A 17,366-nucleotide genomic window follows, 5' to 3' on the forward strand; every position below is an offset into this window, starting at 1 on the left:
TACCTCACTGTTGGAATAGCTACACATACCTGAAAATTTCAGATGTTCATCGTAATGACACAAGTAGTATAGCTATGTTACGATTCACTTCATTTATATCTGTAATGTCACCTGAGCAGGTCAATTGTCTAACCATGACATCACAGGTCACGCCCCTTTTATCTGCATCTACATCTACATCTACATCTACATGGTTACTCTGCAATTCACACTTAAGCGCCTGGCAGAGATTTTCATACAACTTCTCTACCATTTCACTCTCGAATGGAGCGTGGGAAAAAGGAACACCTAAATCTTTCCGTTCGAGCTCTGATTTCTCTTATTTTTTTGTGATGATCATTTCCCCTTACGTAGCTGGGTGTCAACAAAATATTTTCGCATTCGGAAGAGAAAGTTGGTGATTGAAATTTCGTAAATAGATCTCGCCGCAATGAAAACAGCCTTTGTTTCAGTGACTGCCACCCCAACTCACTTATCATACCAGTGACACTCACTCCACTATTGCGCGATAACACGAAACGAGCTGCCCCTCTTTGCACTTTTTCGATGTCCTCCGTCAATCCTACCTGGTAAGGATCCCACACCGCGCAGCAATATTCCAGCAGAGGACGGACATGTGTACTGTAGGCTATCTCTTCAGTGGGTTTGTCGCATCTTCTGTGGTCCGCCAACAAAGCGCAGTCTTTGTTTCGCCTTCCCCACATTATTATCTATGTGGTCTTTCCAATTTAAGTTGCGCGTAATTGTAATTCCTAGGTATTTTCAAACTGGCAGCTCTTAGATTTGTGCGATTTATCGTATACCCAAAATGTATCGGATGTCTTTTAGTGCCCATGTGGATGACCTCGCACTTTCATTTGTTTAGAGCCAATTGCCACTTTTCGCACCATATAGAAATTCTCACTAGATCATTTTGTAATTTGAATTGATCGTCTGATGATTTTACTAGACGGTAAATTACAGCGTCATCTGCAAACAATCTAAGGGGGCTGCTCAGATTATCACCTAGATCATTTATGTAAATCAGGAACAGCAGAGGGCGTATGACACTACCTTGCGCAACGCCAGTTATCACTTCTGCTCTACTCGATGATATACCGTCTATCACTACGAACTGTGACCTCTCTGAAAGGAAATCACGAATCCAGTCACACAACTGAGACGATACTCCATATGCACGCAATTTGATTAATAGTCGCTTGTGAGGAGCGGTATCAAAAACCTTCTGGAAATCTAGGAATATGGAATCGATCTGAGATCCCTTGTAGACAGCACTCATTACTTCATGGGAATAAAGAGCCACATGTGTTGCACAAGAACGATATTTTCTGAATTCGTGTTGGTTATGTATCAATAAGTCATTAACTTCAAGGTGATTCATAATGTTCGAGTGCAGTATACGCTCCAAAATCATACTGCAAATTGAGGTCAGTTATATGCGTCTGTAATTCCATGGGTTACTCCTATTTCCTTTCTTGAATATTCGTGTGATCTGTGCTACTTTCCAGTCTTTAGGAACAGGCCTTTCGTCAAGTGAGCGGTTGTATATGATTGCTAAGAAAGGTGATATTGTGTCTGCATACTCTGAAAGGAACCTGATTGGTATAACTTCTCGGCCGAAAGACTTACCTTTCTTATGTGATTTGAGTTGTTTCGCAACACCTAAGATATCTACTTTTATGTCATGGGTTTCGAATTCTGGAATATTTAATTCATCTTCTTTCGTGAAGGAATTAGAGAAAACTGTATTTAGTATCTCCGCTTTAGTGGCACCATCATCGATAGGATTTCCATCGCTATCGCGCAGTGACAGTATTGATTGTTCTTTGCCACTGGTGTAGTTTACATACGACCATAATATCTTTGCGTTTTCTACCATATTTTGAGACAATGTTTCATTGTGGAAACTATTAAAAGCATCTCGCATTGACGTCCGCACTAAATTTCGAGCTTCCGTGAAACTTAGCCAGTCTTGGGGATTTTGCGTTCTCCTGAATTTGGCTTGCTTCTTTCGTTGCTTCTGCAACAGTGTTCTGACGTGTTTTGTGTACCATGGTGGATCAGTCCCGTTTCTTATTAACTTACGCGGTATGAATCTATCTATTTCTGTCGATACTGTATCTTTGAATTTGAGCCATATCTGGTCTACACTTTCATAATTATCTTGGATGAAATGAAGACTCTCTCTTAGGAATGCATCAAGTGAATTTTTATCTGCTTTTTTAAATAGATATATTTTGCGCTTATTTTTAGTGGTTTTGGTTGATACGTTTTTGAGCCTCGCTAAAATGGCCTTGTCTTCACTAATCCCTGTATCCGTCATGACGCTCTCTATTAGATTAGGACTATTTGAGGCTAAGAGGTCAAGTGTGTTTTCGCAACCATTTACAATTCGTGTGGGCTCATGAACTAATTGTTCAAAGTAATTCTCAGAGAAAACATTTAGTACGATTTCGTAAGATGTTTCCTGTCTACCACCGGCATTGCTCATGTATTTTCGCCAACAAATCGAGAGTAGATTGAAGTCACCACCAATTATAACTGTATGAGTGTGATATACTGAGATTCAAGTTTTCTTTCAACCGTTCAGCTATTATATCATCTGAGTCGGGGGTCGGTAGAAGGAGCTAATTATTATTTTGGTACGGCTGTTGAGTATAACCTTTACCCGTAGTAATTAGCAGTAACTTTCTATTTCAACTTCGCTACAAGATAAACTACTACCATCAGACACAAACACACCAGTACCTACTTTATTTAATCTATCCTTTCAGAACACGGCTTGTGCCTCTATAAAAATTTCTGCAGAATTTACCTCCGGCTTTAGCCAGCTTTCTGTTCCTATAACGATTTTAGCTTTAGTGATTTCTATCAGAGTTTGAAGCTCCCGTACTTTTCCAACACAGCTACGACACTTCACAACTACAATACCGACTGTTGCTTGGTCGAATCTTGTCGTTTCTTTGCCCTGTACTCTTTGAGACTGGACCCCTTTATGATCACCGGCCTTGCATGACCTCCGTTGGACCCATGGAGCTTCACGTGAATGTTCCTCAGAGCATAATGGAGCCGCCGGCCGGTTTTGCGCAGTGGTTCTAGGCACTTTAGTCTGGAACCGCGCGACCGCTACGGTCGCAGGTTCGAATCCTGCCTCGGGCATGGATGTGTGTGATGTCCTTAGGTTAGTCAGGTTTAAGTAGTTCTAAGTTTTAAGGGACTGATGACCTCAGATTTTAAGTCCCATAGTGCTCAGAGCCATTTGAACCTTTATGATCAAAGACATCATCGTCATTACATGACAAGCTACATTCATCCACTTCATCCCCCTTTCCCACCCTTCACCTCCTCTACAGCTGATCAGCGGTCATTAAAACTAAACTGCCAATCAAAATGTAGATTTACGTAAGCTTCACTTGAATTACGCAAAAATGTCACGATGTTCAAAAAATACTGCCAGTACTACAGTATTTCCTAAAAAATACTTAACCTTCACCCATATTAACATGTTTGGAACATTATGTAAGCATGTTTACCTGGATTGAGCACATTGCCATCATTCAGCACTCTCTCTCTCTCTCTCTCTCTCTCTCTCTCTCACTCACTCACACTCACTCTCACACACACACACACACACACACACACACACACACACACACACGCTCACTTTTAGTCATAAATCATATTGTAAAAAATTTTATTTTCATTTTCATATAGCAGATCATATCACACATTCATTAAAATCACAGTATAATGTATCACACAGCGGAACTATAAGAATAATTCATGTTTTCACTCTTAAAGATTGTTGTGGCTCTGTGTTTAATTCGCAAGGGTGAATTCCTATGGGACCAAACTGCTGAGGTCATCGGTCCCTAGGCTTACACACTGCTTAATCTAACTAACGCTAAGGACAACACACACACGCATGCCCGAGAGAGGACACAAACTTCCGACGGGGGAAGCCGCACGAACCGTGGCAAGGCGTCCAAGACCGTGCTGCTATTTCACGCGGCGTTTCTTACGTACAGTCATTGGTTTTGGTTAAGATCTAAACGCTTTTTCACTATTGCGTGTGAAAATAATACAGTCACTCAAGAAGCGGTGTTTTACATATTCTGCTGTTGAAACTTGGTTTTCCAATGGAGATGTCTCAAATAGTTACTCAAATTGTAAAAATTTACTGTTTGTAATAGGCGATATTCTAAAATGCGTTGAAGATGAATTAGAATGTTACACGGTCCAGTCACGTTAATATGATCACTGTCTATGTTCGATGTCATCGCGCAATAACCACACATTCACAGACGACAGGTGTCAGCACTAGCAGTGGAGGATATACTCGCATAAAGGTGTCAGGGGGACGCGGTAAGATTGCAGTGGTTGTCATAATGTCTAAATTGAGCGGTTTATCTGGCTGGCTTTAGAGACAAGGTTGGAAGGTTCTCCACAACAGTTAATTTTGTAAACTATTCGTATGCCACCGTGGTTCACTACGGGCCATTGATGGCAAATGTGAACGACGGCTGGGGCGATGTATACGGGCGAATAGACGTGCAACTGTTCAGCATCTGGCCCCCCAGATGAACCAAGGGACTACCGACAGTGTCTCTCCAACGACCGTTCAGCGAACGTTACTGTGTACGGGCCTTCGCAGCAGGAACCTGGTTCATACACCCATTATAACTGCTGTTCATCGGTGACGAAGGCTGCAGTCAGAATTCCTGAACTGCAACTGGACGTCCAATAAGTGGAGACACGTGGCCTTTTCCGATGAATCACGTCTTGCCCAACGTAAAGTCCCGAGCGACTGGAATAAAGCGCATGTGACGCCTGTATATAAGAAGGGTAAAAGGACGGATCCTTAAAATAACAGACCAATATCCTTAACATCGGTTTGTTGCAGGAATCTCGAACATATTCTCAGTTCGAATATGATTAATTTCCTTGAGACAGAGAAGTAGCTGTCCATGTATCAGCACGGCTTTAGAAAGCATCGCTCCTACGAAACGCAACTCGCCCTTTTTTCACATGATATCTTGCGAACCATGGATGACGGGTATCAGACGGATGCCATTCCTTGACTTCCGGAAAGCGTTTGACTCGGTGCCCCACTGCAAATTCCTAACTAAGGTACGAGCATATGGGATTGGTTCCAAAACATGTGACTGGCTCTAAGACTTCTTAAGTAATAGAACCCAGTACGTTGTCCTCGATGGCGAGTGTTCATCGGAGTTGAGGGTATCATCTGGAGTGCCCCGGGGAAGTGTGGTAGGTCCGCTGTTGTTTTCTATCTACATAAATGATCTTTTGGATAGGCTGGATAGCAATGTGCGACAGTTTGCTGATGATCCTGTGGTGTACGGGGAGGTGTCGTCGTTGAGTGACTGTAGGAGGACACAAGATGACTTGGACAGGATTTGTGATTGGTGTAAAGAATGGCAGCTAACTCTAAATATCGATAAATGTAAATTGATGCAGATTAATAGGAAAAAGAATCCCATAACCTTTGAATACTCCATCAGCAGTGTAGCACGTCGATTAAATATTTGGGCATAACATTGTAGAGCGGTATGAAGTGGAACAAACATGTAATGTCAGTTGTGGGGAAGGTCGTCATCGGTTCATTGGTAGAATTTTGGGAAGATGTGGTTCATCTGTAAAGGAGACCGCTTATAAAACATTAATACGACCTATTCTTGAGTACTGCTCGAGCGTATGGGAGCCCTATCAGGTCGGATTGAGGGAGGACAGAGAAGCAATTCAGAGGCGGACTGCTAGAATTGTTACTGGTAGGTTCGATCATCACGTGACTGTTACGGAACTTCAGGAACTCGGGTGGGAGTCTCTGGAGGAAAGGAGGCGTTTTTTTCGTGAATCGCTACTGAGGAAATTTAGAGAACCAGCATTTGAGGCTGACTGCAGTACAATTTTAATGCCGCCAACTTATCAACTTATATTTCGCGGAAAGACCACAAAGATAAGATAACAGATATTATGGCTCGTACAGAGGCATATAGGCAGTCATTTTTCCCTCGTTCTGTTTGGGAGTGGAACAGGGAGAGAAGATGCTAGTTGTGATACGAGGTAACCTCCGCCGAGCACCGTATGGCGGATTGCGAAGTATGTATTTAGATGTAGATGTAGATGTAGATGAATCCGCCCAGCGGATCAACGACGAGGGCCGGTGTACCGGTTAGCCTGGATGTGGTTTTTAGGTGGTTTTCCACATCCCACTAGGTGAATACTGGCCTGGCCCCCACGTCCCGCCTCAGTTACGTGCCTCGAAGACATATGAAACACGTTCGCACTGTTTCATAGTTTGCACTGGAGGCAGACACCTGGGGTACACTAATTCCGTCCCGGGTGGTATATGGGCTGCGACAGAAAGGGCACCCCTTAACATTAACCATACCAAATCCGTCCTAACCATGTCGACCCTGCGCAACATGCAGGACAAGGCACTAGCAAAAGAAGAAGAAGAAATACAGCTCTCAAGAATTGGAGTGTACAGAAGATCGTACCCAAAATTTTCTATCACATACCAAAAAGTTAAAACAACCTAGTGAATTTTAAATGCTGGCCGGCCGCTGTGGCCGAACGGCTCTAGACGCTTCAGTCTGGAACCGCACGACAGCTGCGGTCGCAGTTTCGAATCCTGCCTCGGGCATGGATGTGTGTGATGTCCCTAGGTTAATTATGTTTAAGTAGTTCCAAGTTCTAGGGGACTGACGACCTCATATGTTAAGTCCCATAGTGCTCAGAGCCATTTGAACCACTTTTTTAAATGCTGTGTTCCATCACATTGTAAATAAGCATTATAACATCTCCAAATTATAATGGGTGGTACTAAAAATGTGTTTTTCTTGCCCATTCAGCTGTTTCTCGTGAATATGTTTTACAGTTTTTCGTTCAGAGAAAATCAGAATGATATTGAGGCGGATTTTGCTGTCCTTGAAACCTACAACGTCTTTCTGACTATGCATAATATTCATACTGCCAAGTGTATTGTTTTTCACCTAAAACAGCAAGGCCAGAAGATATGACTCTACTGTCGGCTGAAGTAGGAAGAAGCTTATGTAAATTATGGTAACGTCACAGCTCATATGAACACAGCGCACCATATTGCATTGTTGCTCAGCACACTCTCACTTTGCCATTGTGTGAGTACAGACAGAGATAATCGTGGACCAAAGCGCCCTTTTGTTCAGCCATCCACCGGCTTTAAGCGGCAGCGGTGAAAACAGCAACTTTGCTGTTCAGGTTTTCTTCCTTTTATTTTTTCCCCCTGTACCGGCTACCGTTATTTAAAGGCATTTCCAGATCTGTCAGCCATCGCATCCCTTAAACGCAAGTGGCAAATTTGAATTTACCTAGTAAATTAAGCTTTCCAAATTTTCGAACGTTAAACATGTGCTGTTGATCATTGCCAATCTTCTTTCTGGTATGGTTATTGCCGCAAAGATAGATTTCCTTACCGTAGCCCAACAGATCTTCGTTTGTGGTCTAGTGTATCCTCTTTATTATTGTCTTCATTATATCTGCGAGTATCTTCGATGTCTCTCGTGGTATGAGAAACATAGTTAATTCATGGAATATTTCTTCTCGTCCTAGAAAAAGTAGGTGTTGTGTATTCGTTAAAATATTCGGGGATATCCTCCTATTTTGTAATAATATTCCCTCATAATATTGTGAACTTATCTCTCGATAGTCTCTACTGTCTGTTTTTAACTTGGTAAGAAGCAAATTACATCATCAAACTTAAGCAGTCTACCAAAGTTTTCTCTCATTGCACGTGACAAACCAGTTCGGGTGACAGCCAATTCTATGTAACATTTGGACATAGCTTCACTGGACACCACTTTGATATGCTTTGCAAAACATGTAAATATATAACGGATTCTAGTTCCTGTGAGGTATAGAATGCGGTAAAGATGTCATACAGACAAAGCATAGCACAAAATTCGTTGTTTGCTTTTGTGAGACTGATGTACTCTATTCAATATTCCAGCTGTTCTGAGGGATGCCCCAATAAATGCGTAACAAAATCGGTTTCTGCCTGAAATAAAACAACTTAACTTGAAGAAACCATGTTTAAAACACGCTAACTGCCAACAAGTGTATAGATCATTCCGGAAATAAAACTGTGACTCTCACTTTTAACAGATATTCACAAATCGCTTTTGTCCTGTTTTTAAACACTACTAACATGTAAATAAGTGCCAGTATATAATTTAGGCCGAAACGTTTAGTGAATTCCCAAATTTCACTGTATAGAGGTGTAATGTACATAAATCAGACACCAAAAAGCGTTGCTCATTTGTCGTCTCAGAAGAAAATATCTTAAGGGATTTATCTCGCTAAAAGATTATGTTCAGAGTCTCATATTTGCGTAAGTCGTACGAGTCACCATCCGTTGTAATCAAATGTTCACGATATCTCTCTCGTAATCAGAAATCTAAAATTGCACTGTGAAAGATACTTACTGTCGGTAAGGCAGGTGGAGTTCTGTTCCGTTGTCTAGTCGCTGAAGAACAACCATCATCAGTCTAGAAACGTGTTCGACTACATTACGGGCGTTCCGATACTGGCATCATTCGTACAACCTAGATTTGTCATTTAACGAAAACAGGAAATAATTCTGTCCACTATCTAATTAAATAAAATCTTCCCTTTGAATTAAATTCGTCACATCCAGTGCAGTTCAGCTAACATTTATTTTAACATTTGAGACAGTATCGCCAAAAAAAATTTTTTGCCGTATAGTTATTGCAATAGCTTATTGCAATATTCTAATACTAAAATAAACTGAAGGGCAGGTAAAGAAAGCTGTATTTTTTAATGAAGAAGCTTTTCAGTTTTTAGCTAAAGTCTTGCAGTGTTCCAGACGCGCCCCTATTGTATTAGCTCAGCTCTGAATATTCCAATGTTCCATACAAAGGAGACTGCAGCAAATGAGCAAGCGAACGTGTCTCTTACACCATCAATGTCCATAAGTAACAAATAAATTACTGATGTAGTGAACTGTGCTTCTAAGCAGCAAAACAAATAATTTCGGCAGCTAGCCTGAGGCTGTAATTTATTTATTTTAATTTTAAACATGGCTAAGCTTCAGCAACTGAGCAAGTAGAAACCTGTTAGGACTGGAAAATAACAGCCAACCAGCTGCAGAATTAAAGGTTTCTTAATCCTTTACCATGGTTTCGACAAATATAAATTTGTCTTTTCCAGAAGTAAAATGGACTCTTAAAATCACATATTGACATTATGACTTAAACATCTGTTTATGTCAATATCTGCCTTTACGAGTCGATTTTACTTCTGAAGAAGACAAATTTATATTTGCTGAAACTATGTTGAAGGGTTGACAAATGATTAATTCTGCAACTGGTTGGATGTTATTTCCCAGTCCTATCAACCACGAAGCTGTGGGTGAAATCACAGTCTTCGATGCTTCCCCTATCACCGTCGAACCATCGTCGAAGGGCCTATACGACATATAAAAGGAATTGGCAGAAACTGGATTCAATTTAAAGTTTTTACATAGGTAAATGGTGTAAATCAATCGCACAAACAACAGCAAAATCTTCCCATAATGGGAGTTCAGTGCCCCGTCATGAGACACTGCGTATTTTAAACACAGGTATAATTCATTTAATGGAGAAAGGGATCACGTGTCTACTGAATGAAGAGGACGACTTGCATACAGCTAGTACGACAGGCTTTAATTCCAGTCGCTCTCCTTTCACTTACACTCCAGAGAAATCACTGCTGCAAGACAACTCTCACTGTAAGATTAACTCTAGAAGAAAAGTGAGATTTAAAGCGTTCGTTTGCCTTCTACCTCCTTTCTGTTTGGTGTCTCAGTTTGTACCTTACTATCCCAATGCCCACATCTAGTCCAGTAAATTGCAACTGAAACTGAGAAGGAGTAATCTGCTCTACTTACTTTCCATATCTTGATACACCATGTAAATATCACTGTAAGTTTATAACTTTGAAATTAATACTCCTTACTGTAAGTATCTTCTTGCAGCTGAAACTTATGGGAACATCAAGAATCACGGACCTCATATTCCACTCTCTAACTGAAAAGCAATTCCTTTGCCACTAGAAAAACTCAAATCATGGAACTTTCTAGACGAATGTATGATTTTCTACACTCGGAATCCTACAGGAAACAAAAAACACGATTTGCGTTCTTGTATCATAGAACTTGTAGGTATGCAGTGCTTATAAAACAAAAAACCATAACAGAGGTTAGAATTAATTTAATATTACAATTTTAAGGATGAATAGCTTTTTTTTAAGTCGCAGGTCAGGAAGATGCTGAACTGAGATTCGGTGAACGATCCCTCAGGAAGTGTTAAGTCCACCTACGAGGGTGACAACTTACAACAACCTCGTCAGACAGATACTTGAATGTTGCTCGTCAGTCTGGAGTCCGTCCCACACACGAGGACATAGAGAAGATACAAAGGAGAGCAGTGCGTTTCACCAAAGGTTAATTTAGTTAGCGCGAAAACGTCACACAGATGTTCATCCAACTCCAGTGATAGAACTTATGGGGGACAGAGATTTTCCAACGATGAGTACGCACACACAGATGGGCAAGTTCTAGAATGGATCCAGGAACCAGATTTCTGCAGTGGAGGCATTGAAGAATTGGTAGAAATTCCGACCGTTGTTTGCCGAGACTTGTGGTTTTGTTTTAAAATATTGTTGTATATCTCAGACACTATAAAGTGTAGTGCAGAACTCAGTAAATGTTACTTGGCTTCCATAGCATCGTATAACTTACTCTTTGAAGTCCCCTCGTATATCTGGCGAAAAAGACAAATTAGACAGATTCGAAAGCACTGCAGATCGTTCACGACTGGAACAGGAAACGAAATGGGGGGGGGGGGGGGGGAGAGAGGAGCGAGGGTGAGTGACTACGGTACACAAAGAATCATCCGTCATACACCAGTGGTTTGCAGAGTACAGATATAATTACGGGTTACGATAAAAGAATAGAAATAATAACGACAAAATAATGGAAAGTTTAAAAAGCATTATCTGGAATGAAGTTTACAGTGCCTCTAATGCGGGCTCTAAATTCCGTATATTTCTTTGCAAGTTTTTAAACATTCTTGGAAGCCGTTTGTCCTAAAACATTTTCAGTACAATATTAAGATATTTTCAGTGAATTCTTGAATCACAACAGGTATTAAAGTGTCACCAGAACGCAAAGAAAATCTACGAGATAGCCACAAAAAGTAAGGATGATGAAGTGCTGTCATGTTATAAACAGTAATATAACATTTTAAGAAAAGCTGCAAAAAATCCAGGACTACGTACATCTTGTCAGAAATTGGCACATCAGAAAATGAAATCAAACTACTATGGATTATTGTTAAAAGACAGACAGGGCAAGAAACCTTAGAAGGTGACACTGTCTGTACTTAAGAGAATGAGTGTTAATGATTTCTTTTTAATCGGTTCAGGAATGTCACAAATGGAAGTGAAACTGAAGAATCAATGCATAGGAGATTATCAGTGGAATGAAAACTAGTCATTTAAATCTTGTAGTTTATTTTGTGGCCTCAGCTGTACATTTACTTTTATAGTAAGACTAGCTTCTATTAAAGACGATCATTTTCAGAACTATGTATCTCAGTAAGGAACACGTCGTATCCATGCGCAACTACACATCTCAATATTGTTCCATATGGAGACGTCAGGTGGCTTACGCAACAACATAGATTTGAGATGATCAACTTTCATTAGAATAGTTTCGTAAAAATAAATGTGTTCCGAGACAGTACAACAAACGATTAATTTTGAATGTCAACACTTTTGCAGAATCGCTCGTGACAGATATGGCAACAGTTGTGAAAATTAGTCGCATATACACAATTGAAATAAGGATTTTAATGTCAACCCTCAAAATCAAAAGTCCGAATGGAGTTGACGCTGTATCAAATAAAACATTAAGCACTTGTGGCCCTATAATTTATCTTATCTTTCACATGCGTAATGCTCCTGTTCGGGATATTTTCGAAAACATATCACAATATACCATTGTTAGACCGTTCTACATGAAAGGTAACTCTTTAGATGTCAGTAACTACTGTCCGGCCTCATTTCTTACATTATTTTTCAAAACTTTTGATTGCGTGCGATACATGAGGATAGTTCACTTAGTCAAGCATAGTTTGGGTTTCAAAACGGCATCTTTACTAAGGAAGCTGTTTATACTTTCTCTGAGCTCGTAATAAAATTTTATATGATAAAATATTACCAACTGAGCTCTTATGTTGCCCATCAATGGCATTTTATTGTGTCAATCATAATATTCTACTAGACAAATTTTTATGATACACACGGCTCAGCACATACCTCTTTAAGAAACAGGATGCAACAAATTACACAAGGGGAGAAATCACAAGGCCGTTCCACAAGGGTCTATCATGAGCCCATTACCATTATTGCTCTATGTTAATCATTAACCATTTTGTTTGAATCGGGAGGCAAAATCAGTCCTTTCTGCAGATCACACAGACGTTGTCAAGCCAATCCAAGTATCACCCACTGGAGATATTGCAAATGATGTTTTTGTTAAAGTCATTTGTTAAAGTTTTTCACGAATGGACTATCTTTATACTTTGAAAAAAAAAACAGAACTATACTGTTTCGTACTATCAAAAATTCTCTACTTGCTATGAACTGAGTTACCAACAACCGGTTGAGTGGTAGGTTGTAAGTATTTGTGTGCGTTTTGATGAAGACTTACAATGGGAAAAACATATAATAGACATGCTAAAAAGTTAAAGTTTATCTACTTTTGGCGTAACAGTAATTGCTAACTTTGTAGAGTCATAAATCAGTAAGTTAACGTATTTTGCATATTTTCATTCATTGGTGTCCTACGGGACAATATTCTGGATTAAGATCTCAGTCAAAAAGTATTCATTGCAAAGAAGAAAATAAATAGTGTTAAATTTTTAGTTTGCATCCGCACTTCCTGCCAGCATCTGCTTAAACACTTGGGAATTTTAAACACAGCTACGAAGTAAATTTTGTTGCCAACAGTTCACTGTACTTTGATCGTCGTAGAGATATTTATCAGTACAGTAATAGGAGGAAAACGATCTGCGCTTCTCTATGTAAAGGAGTGCAACAGTCAGCTACACAAACTGACAGACGGCAGAGGTGTTTTCATATATAGGTTAAACACGTCTCTCCGTAACAACTCTTTCTATACCATAGAGAAATTCTTGAACATAAGTAAGAAGTCAATTACAAGGTGCAAATGGACAGCTATATATACATAGTGAACATTAATAAAACGGACAAACAGCAGGGTCATGTGACTGACTGGAAATGGAGGAAAAGAGGTCCGATGAACACATGTCCGGAATCATATCTTTGCCACGGTGCGTGGGGCTGACGAATTACAGTTCCTTTGATCACCTGCCGTGTATTCCTTGTGTGTTGCAGGCTGCGTTACTGACACAGCGTACTGTAAGCAGCAGAATGGTCCGGTATTCATGTCGGGAGCAAGAAGAGATTGTGTTTGTGTGAAGCCAAGCAGATGAAACCGGTTGAGAGTCAGCACATCTATACCACAACAAGTACCCTACAAACACCAACCACATAACACAACATTTAAAGCCCTTTTTGGGCGTTTGTGTGAACAGGGTCCTTTCACACAAATGAAGATGCTAGAATGCACGTACACCACATTAGGAAGACCGGGTTCTGTAGGATATTGAGACGAACCCTAGTACAAGGTCCAGGTACGTGGCCAACAAACATGGAGTAAGCTAAGTAGTGCGGCAGTCCATGATGTGACGTGTGAACACGAACATTGCGTACTATGGATGCCACTTTGAACATCTATTGTGACGTGGATATAATACAGCTCTGTACTGTTCCACGACGATTTGTTGTCGTTGCACGTACACCGTCCATTTCCGACCACATGTTCATAGGACCTTTTTTCTTAAATTTTCAGTCAGGAATCCGTCCCTGCAGTTTGTTGCTATACAAGTCGTTACTTAACAGAAATTCTGCCTTGATCGTGTTACTAACGATTAATTTAGGCATTCTGTGTCGACCTTAGTTATTCTTAACAAAGAAGTCATAATCAGTGTACAAAACCAGTTTATGTTAGATAACGGAAATCTGTCATTTAATTTTGAATAGAATGGTAAAATTAATGTCGCCAGTCCCATTCGGGGATACATTTTAATAAGTACCGAAATTGCAACAATTCAAACCAAAATTTCAAATGGCTCTAAGCACTATGGGACTTTACATCTGAGGTCATCAGTCCCATGGACCTAGAACTACGTAAACCTAACCAACATAAGGACACCACGCACATCCATGCCAGAGGCAGGATTCGAACCTGTGACCGTAGCAGCTGCGTGGCTCCGGACTGAAGGGCCAAGAACCGCTCGGCCACCGCTGCCGGCACCAAGATTTCAATTGTTGATTGTGTATTCATTAATTACTTGATGAGGAAGCTATTCAACCAACTCTGCGTATAACGTTGCTTACGTACTTTACTGTGAGACACTAATTAATCACCAAATTTCCCCCTTACATTAACAGTTACGAAAATATTGTGTGTGGCCCAGAGGAAAGCAACATCTAAAATAACCAAAGAAATTAATCTGCAGCCCTACTTGCTGTATATACACTAACGGAAAAGAACTCGTAACACCAAAAAATAGCCGACCGGTGTGGATGGCGGTTCTAGGCGCTTCAGTCTGGAACCGCGCAACCGCTCTGGTCGCAGGTTCGAATCCTGCCTCGGGCATAGATGTGTGTGATGTCCTTAGGTTAGTTAGGTTTAAGTAGTTCTGAGTTCTAGGGGACTGATGACATCAGATGTTAAGTCCCATAGTGCTCAGAGCCATTTGAACCATTTTTGAACCAAGAAATAATTAATGTAGAGTAATGAAATTGCGGGAATACATTTGGGATTAACATTGTAAGATCACAAGTTAAAGTAAGTACGAGGTAAGCCATTGCAAGTGTGAAATGCTGGTACATTAATGAGGGGTGAAAGCGCCAGAATGTTGAATGCAAGCATGCAAACGTGCATGCGTTGTGTTGCACAGGTGCTGAATGCCAGTTTGAGGGGTGGAGTCCCATCTCTGATGCATTTGGTCGTCAATACACGGACGGTTAATGATGGTGGCGTTGCCTGATGATGTCTCATATGTACTCGATTGGAGGCAGATCTGATGATCGAGCAGGGCAAGGAACCATATTGACACTCTCTAGAACATGTTGGGTTACAACAGCGGCATACGGACGAGCGTTCTTCTGTTGGTAAATACCCCCAGGAATGCTGTTCATGAATGGCAGCACAACAGGCCGAATCACCAGATTGACCAATAAATTTGCAGTCAGGGTGCGTGGGATAAGCACGAGAGTGCTCCTGCTGTCATAATCACACCCCAGATCATTACTACAGGTGCAGGTACAGTGTGTCTAGCATGTAAAAAGGTCCTTCTGACCAACATACAACCATCACTGGCACCGAGGCAGAACCAGCTATCATTAGAAAACACAAAATACCGCCATCCTGGCCTCCTATGAGTTCTCGCTCGACACCACTGAAGTCGCAGATAGCGGTGGTTTGGCGCCAGTGGAAAGCACGCTACTGGGCGTCTGGCTCGGAGCTGTCCTTGAAGTAATCGATTTGTAACAGTTTGTTCTGTCGCTGTGGTGCCAACCACTAGTGACATTGCTGCTTCAGATGCAGTACGACCGCCGAAGCCATACGCCAAACGCGATGGTCTTCCCTTTCGACAGTACCACGTGGCCGTCCGGAACCCGGTCTTCATGCCATAGTACATTCACGTGATCACCGCTGTCAGCAATCATGTACACTGGTTATATTCCTGCCAAGTTTTTCTGCAGATTCGCAGAACATCTAGCTTCTTGTAGCCCTATTACACGACCTCGTTCAAACTCAATAAGATGTTGATAATGGCGTCTTTGTCGCCGTAAAGTCATTCTTTACTAAAATCAACTCACCACGTCTAATTTCAAAGGTAACTAACGTTCACGACCGTTACAGAGTGTATTTAAAGCAATCCTATTTGCTTATTCTTAGTGGCGCTACTGATGGAAGTCCTATGCGACTTCCGCGAAATTTAAACAGATATCATTTTTCAGATGTAGAAACACGCCTACCAACTTTCGTTTATGTCGCTCAACTCCTCCTTGGTGTTTCGATTTTGTTTCCCGTCAGCGTAGATGTCTCATAAACACATGTACAAATAAATTATCATACACTTGCCACTCTTAGTAAATAATGAAATACTAAATAAACAAAAAAAAAAGATTTGGCTTGAGTATTTTTTAAATACGGCTGTCGGAATAAAGTTAGTTTTAGGTTACTGGTTGACTTCTCGTGAAAATCTAATTCTGTCGCAACGTTGTAACAGACAAGTTTATGAACTGCTTTAACTAAACTGAATAGTTAAGTAGTTTGTCAAGATAACATAAATATCTGACAGTGTTTATTAAGAAAATATAATTGCTTTATGACATGTCCGAAAGAACAGAAACCACGCATTCTTGTAATCGATTCGTCTCAATGGGTAATGAATCCACCACATTCAGAGAAGATGCACAATCACGTCCGACCCCTTGCGGAAATCTCAAAATAGTGAGCAGCGAGACATGGACAGGGCCTGAGGATAGGTGGCTCTGGATGCGAGTGTGGATCGCGCGAGAGGCGTGCCGAGATAGTCCGCACATTTGCCGTAAACACTGTGTCCGGGTGGCATTTTGGTTAATGTAACTGCCTAGTAAGTGCCGGCACGGTAGCTCAGCGTGTGTGGTCAGAGGGTTGGCTGCCATGTTATAAAGAAAACTTAGTGAAAGGATCGACGATGAACTTGAACGAGTGTCATGGGACGCCCGCCACGAGCAAATGCAACTAACAATAGCGAACAGGCTCGTACTCGGTCCGGACTGAGTCCACCATGATGTCTGGCTAATGACTGGTGCTTTTTCTTCGGTGTTGCTCTACACGGCTCTTCCAGTTTCTCCATTGGCGCACTTTTTCCTCCTTCACATCGAGGGACTTCCCTTCAGCTTCTCTTATCCTAAAGTTACAATTCTAAGGACCCTCTACATGGACCAGTAACCGTACAATGTATTCACAACTCACAGTACATTTATAAAACGCTTCATGTTTGGTATCAAATCAGAAATAAATGTAAATAATGACATAACATACATAAAACACAGGCAAAACATTGTTCATAAACGGTTGAAAATTAGGAATGACATAAAGTGTTGGTGTTACAAACTCTTTCAAATCTGACCATTCTACTAAGCTCCTGCTTAAAATAAGT

This window comes from Schistocerca piceifrons, chromosome X (genome assembly GCF_021461385.2).
Source record: "Schistocerca piceifrons isolate TAMUIC-IGC-003096 chromosome X, iqSchPice1.1, whole genome shotgun sequence".
In the NCBI taxonomy this organism is placed as follows: domain Eukaryota; kingdom Metazoa; phylum Arthropoda; class Insecta; order Orthoptera; family Acrididae; genus Schistocerca; species Schistocerca piceifrons.